Source organism: Leptonychotes weddellii, chromosome 5 (assembly GCF_054177405.1).
Source record: "Leptonychotes weddellii isolate Sample4059 chromosome 5, ASM5417740v2, whole genome shotgun sequence".
Lineage (NCBI taxonomy): Eukaryota > Metazoa > Chordata > Mammalia > Carnivora > Phocidae > Leptonychotes > Leptonychotes weddellii.
Window position 1 is genome coordinate 132558210 of NC_138373.1, and position 5815 is coordinate 132564024.

At 44.1% G+C, this 5815-nt stretch overlaps 1 pseudogene; it reads right to left on the reverse strand.

Annotated features, from left to right (window-relative positions):
- Nucleotides 1–1109: 1109 nt before the first annotated feature.
- Nucleotides 1110–1615, reverse strand: LOC102744791 (small ribosomal subunit protein eS12 pseudogene; annotated as a pseudogene).
- Nucleotides 1616–5815: the final 4200 nt, after the last annotated feature.

A 5815-nucleotide genomic window follows, 5' to 3' on the forward strand; every position in this document is an offset into this window, starting at 1 on the left:
ACTAACATGTCCACTAATTTTATATGGAGAAGGACATAAGGCCAGGATTTACTATCCAAATGGACACCCACCTCACTTGGTTAAAGAAAGTTAAGTTTTAAGTAGAACTAAGAGCAGAATTCTTTGTGTCTGTTACATAGTTCAGCATAGCACTAAACTGAACTAAATATGAATGTAGACTAAAACACAGAAGCATATACTTAAATGAGTATAGCCAAAGACATCCTCCAAACTGGCCAGGTTACAATGAAGGTTAGTGTGGAGGAAGATCCCACGAAGTGTTAGGTACAGAGATTAAAAGTACTAGCTTTGGATTCAGAGATGGGTGTAAGTTCTGGATTCCCCATTTGCCAGTGATTTGGTGAACAATATTAACTTCCCTAAACCTCAGTAGCTCACCCGTAAAATAGGAATAATGTTCATACCTACATCATCGAACTAATATGAGAACTGAATGGGACAATGTATGCCAAGAGTTTATCACAGTGTAATTGGTGGTGTTTATTGTTATTATTATTAATTCACTGCAGGATTTTAGGGCTTGGGGAGAGGGAAGATTAGGTCAGTGGTATACTGGAAAGGGACTGGAGAATTCAAAGAGAAGAAACAAAATGTCTTATAAGTTGGAGATTCAGGATTGGGTTTTTCTGTAGTGGTCTGGTATTTTTCCAGGAAGACTGGTTACCAAGGCCAGAAGGGTAGTTTCCCCACTAAACTGTCTCTCCATTTATGAAAGCACTGTTTACCTCTCCACAGGGCTGCCTAGGCAGAGTTTAGGACTGCAACAGAAGCTTGACCCTAAAAGTTTAAGAACTTAGGAACCCTAAGAGAGAGATGAAATCTGTCAGTGAGAAACATCTAAGTGGTTTTGTGGGGATATGTAGGAGGTGACTACTGTTGTTTTTTAGATGTTATCACTGGCGATGCGAAAGAACATGAGCTCACGGAGTCCAGGGTTGTTCTTTTCCAAACTTGCTTATTCACCAACCAAGCTGGTCCTGCCCAGAAGTATAGAGGGGAGGTGTTAAGTGATCCCAGCGCTTACGGCTTGCCATGCCAATTTTATGTCTGGTCTCCACTGATGAATACTCTTGGGGAAGGAAGCCATATTTCTCATGATTTGTAGAACTACAGAGCTACTGTTTATTTTGTATTTACCATGTATCCCTAGGGGCTGCTGCTTTGCATGCCTCATCTTATTTATTTACTGAGGAAAAGGAACCAAGTTTTTTATTTCTTCATTTCTTGCATTTGAAGTATTCCTTGATGACAGCCTTGGCCTGAGACTCTTTGCCATAGTCTTCAACCACAACACAACCGGGTTTTCCCTCTCGGTCAGCTTTACAGAGGCCTGCCCATTCCCCTGGTTTCTTGTCATCAACCTTAATTAGGTTGATTTGGTGTTCAGCACAAAGGGCCTCCATCAACTTCCCATACATAGGCTCATCACAGTTGGATGCAAGCACTCAAAGATGGGCTTGGTACTTGTCTAAAGCTTTGGCAACTTTGGGAATTCCACGTGCTAGCCGTCATGGATGAGGGCGGTCTTCATCACCTCTTGTAAAGCAGTGTTAACGTCCACGACACCTTCAGCAGCAATGCCTTCCTTGGCCATGGTGGTGGGTTATGGATGGAGCTGAATCTTGACTGCACCCAGCCTTGGCCAGTGCACGACCTGGCAGCCGCAGGGAGAGTGCAGCATCTTGTTTAAACCTTCCCACAAGGATTATTACCAGGTATTACTACCCCCATCATTGAACTCCTACGTGACTTCCTTGTGGTTTCTTATTAAGTACTCCCAACTTGGTGAAAGAGACCTGGGGTCAAGCCAGTTCAATACCTTGTAGGCAGACAGGAGAGATGTGTGTGGTGTTTGACCGCATGTGGGAGCAGAGAAGAGTAGAGAGAATCAACACTAATGAATTCAAAGCAGAAGTAACAGGATGGAAAGATGACAGGTTGGACAAGAAAGGCTAAGGACTTCTATTTTAACAGTGTGGCCTCAAAGCATAACTACACATTCAGGGATGGGTCTCTAAGTATAAAGACGGAAGTCTCGAGGGTGATCTTGAGACTATGGGACTGGAAAGGGTGAACTATTGTCTGATTCTAATGTCCTACTTGGAAAGTTGGGTAGTTTTCCAGACCCTAAATGAACTATTGGAATAAGGTTAAAAGGTATAAAATAGAGTATTTTTATATCCACCTTCAATTTTATCCTGTGTGACTTGACTTTTAAGTTAATACCATCTTAAGATGTGGTTCACACAGGTTTTAATAATTTTAATTCCATCTCTTATCTCTTTATAAGAAATACAAGAGTGATTCATTTCTGTGTTACTTAATATCCACCCTTTCTCAGTAATAGTTAAAATGTAAATAATAGTTCTTCAAGAGTAACCCAAGGGTAACAGCTGAACAGTGCCAGGGTTGTGAGGTAAACATAAATCCTTTCACAAATGTTCTAACTTGTTGAACTGTGCATTTCCAAGTTTCAAACTGAAAGGATCCAGTAAGCAATCTTAAAAGAAGGGACACCGCCCTAGAAAAAATGAGATTTGCCAAACTCTTCATACCTCTTTCAACAACTCACCTGACATTCCTGAGCGTCTTCTATGGGCAATGGTCTGTGCAAGTCTCCATAGGGATATAGAAATGAATGAACATGAACCTGAACAAAAATTTTAACACAAATTAGGGAATGAGTCAGTGTCAAGCTATGCAAAGTTTAAAAAAAATCAGAGAAGGGAGAGAGTGTTAGATGGAAGGCCTTAGAAAGTAGGCAGGATTTGAATCTGGTCTTGGATGGGTAAGTGGGATGAGGTGGCAGGGAAGGGAGGGGGGTGAGGGGGTGGGGAAGGGTGTCACGGAGTAGGGGTTTGGAGTAAGTAGAATGGTCAATAGCCTATTTTGATGGAAGTGGAAATTACGCTGTCTGGCCTCGATGATAGTGTGATGCTATAAACTCATTGGTTGGCTTTCTAACGAGAGCCATTAAAAATTAGGTAGGGTGATTTTCTTTGCTGTCACTGAAATAATGTGAAAAGTATCAGTGCCAGATATATCCCTCTGCCCTTCAGACACACCCTCCATCTTTCTTCTCCTCGTCTCCTCCCTGGCAGGAAGGCCTGTGGAGACTAGTGTTGAGGATCTTCTCCTTACCGGTTGGTTTGGCCAGTGGGGTTACCTGTAAAAGATCCAGGGAAAGGAGTGCACGAAGTGAGGGAATTTATTTGCCCAGCTCCCTTCTTGCAGGGTCCTCCTGGGCGATTGCTGTTGCAGCCCACACAAGAATTTTACAACACCTTTCAGCCTTTGGGTTCTGAGCTCCTTCTCCTCTTCTGGTTGGGTCTAGGGGTGCAAAGAGCCTGGTTTGGGTACGACTTTGACCCTATTTGACCCTATTCCCTACACCCTGGCGTGCCTTTGTAAAGAATCCTTTTATTACATTTTCCTCAAGTTATCTGAAAATGAGAATACTCTCTTTTCCCTGGTGAGACCTCCATCAGACCAGGAGCTAGAGATGCACCGGGCATCTGCTCACCTTTATCCCAGAAGGGGCACCAAGGACCTTTCTTTATGCTATGGGGTCCCACACTCGAGGGCAAAGTTTATTGGAAGGATGTTTAGACACCTGAGCAAAATTAGACCAGTCAGATACTCTGAGGGAGTCTGCATTAAGAAATTCTCCATATGGGGGCACCTGGGTGGCTCAGTCGTTAAGCCTCTGCCTTCGGCTCAGGTCATGGTCCTGGGGTCCTGGGATCGAGCCCCACATCGGGCTTCCTGCTCTGCGGGAGGCCTGCTTCTCCTTCTCCCACTCCCCCTGCTTGTGTTCCCTCTCTCGCTGCGTCTCTCTCTGTCAAATAAATAAATAAAATGTTTAAAAAAAAAAAAAAGAAATTCTCCATATGGACCAGAAGAGGTGAACTCAGGAGTTGGGGTGTGCCATGTTTGCACTGTAAGTGGACTGAGAAGCAGAGAAAGTTGGTCTGTAGAGACATTCACTTGTGGAAATTGTGTGAGTTTAATGGTTTTTCAGTCCTTGGTTCCAGTCCCTCCTGAGAGCCAAGTAAATTCTTGTCCTCAGGTCCTGTGAGGTAACTCTATTTTCTTAAATAAGCACCACATACACACACTCACGCATGCATGCACAAGCACACAGTTTTGTTGGTTTAAGCATGTTCAAGTGATATTCTGTTACTTACATCCAAAGACATCTAACTAATAGAAGACCCAATACCCATAATCCCAGTTACCCCTTACAGAGTAGTGGTGTGTGTGCCAGACTCCACAGGACTTAGCTTGTTTAATGTTCACAACTACTCTGAGAAGTTGTTTTCTTGTGACCCAGATTTTTCTTGACTTAAAAGTTCTTTCCTATAACTCCCTCTAAGTGTCCTTCAGTTTTTTTCTGGGTGTCCCCCAAGGGGTGCCTCATTAAAGAGTTTCTGATCGCCAACTTCCTCCAGGGGAGGTTTCCCCATATCACCAACAAGCACTTCTTGGGCACGGGCTGGGTGTCCTACAGTGGAACTCAATTGTGACACTACCTACCCCCAGAGATAGCTGCAAATCTCACAGGTGAAGGGCTCAGTCCTGCAGGATCACCCTCCACTTCAGACACCAGGAGCAAGCCCGGGTGGTTAACCTGTACTTCTGACTGGACTGCTATAAATCAGAGCTTCCCACTGCCACCTCCTTGGGTTTAATTAATTTGTTAGAGCAGCTCAAAGAACTCTGGAAACCCATTTACTCACTAGATTACCAATTTATTGCAAAGGATTTTAAAAGAGGCAGATCAACAGCCAGATGAAGAGAGGCACAGGGCCAGGTTTGGGCAGAGAGCACAGAGCTTCCATGTTCTCTCCAAGGGCACCACTTCCTCAATCTCCTCGTGCTCACCAATCCTGAAGCTCTCTGAACCCTGGCCTTTGGGTTTTTGTGGAGGCTTCATTACACAGGCATGATTGAGTAAATCATTGGCCATTGGTGATGAACTCAGTCTCCAGCCCTTCTCCCCTCCCCTAGGTGCTTTTCAAAAGTCACCTTATTAATATAAACCTAGTAGTGGTGGAAAGGGGCTTCTGACACCCATTTCACCTTTACTGTCTGAAGCAATTTCAGGAACGAAGGATGAAAAACCAAATATTCTGACAAAAGATGTTCCTATCACTCAGGAAATGCCAAGGATTTTGGTTGCTGTGAGCCAGGAATCATGGACGATGACCAAACATACATTTCTCATATATATTTGGTCATTCACATGACCGTGCTGTATTTCTTATGAATCACAACATTGCACTCATTTTTCCTCATTACTCAGTCTGTTGGCCTCAGTCACCACACAGTCTATTCTGTTCTTTTTCTTCATCACAGACATCCCTGCACACCGCGAAATGACAACAGCTACTTCCAACAGTCCATCTGTCGATGCTTCCAAACGTTCTAGTCCTCAGGGTGCTCAAACATCTCAAATTTTTTTTTTTAAGATTTTATTTATTTATTTGAGAGAGAGAATGAGATAGAGACAGAGAGAGCATGAGATGGGGGAGCGTCAGAGGGAGAAGCAGACTTCCTGCTGAGCAGGGAGCCCGATGCGGGACTCGATCCCGGGACTCCAGGATCATGACCTGAGCTGAAGGCAGTCGCTTAACCAACTGAGCCACTCAGGCGCCCTCAAACATCTCAAATTTGATGAAAAGACAGAGTCTCCTCTCCCTCTATGTCAGCTTGGCCCTTTAGCAGTTCTCCATGTAGCCAAGGCTCCAAAAGTCTCCTGAGGAGATTCAGGAACTAATGGCAGAGCTTCCCA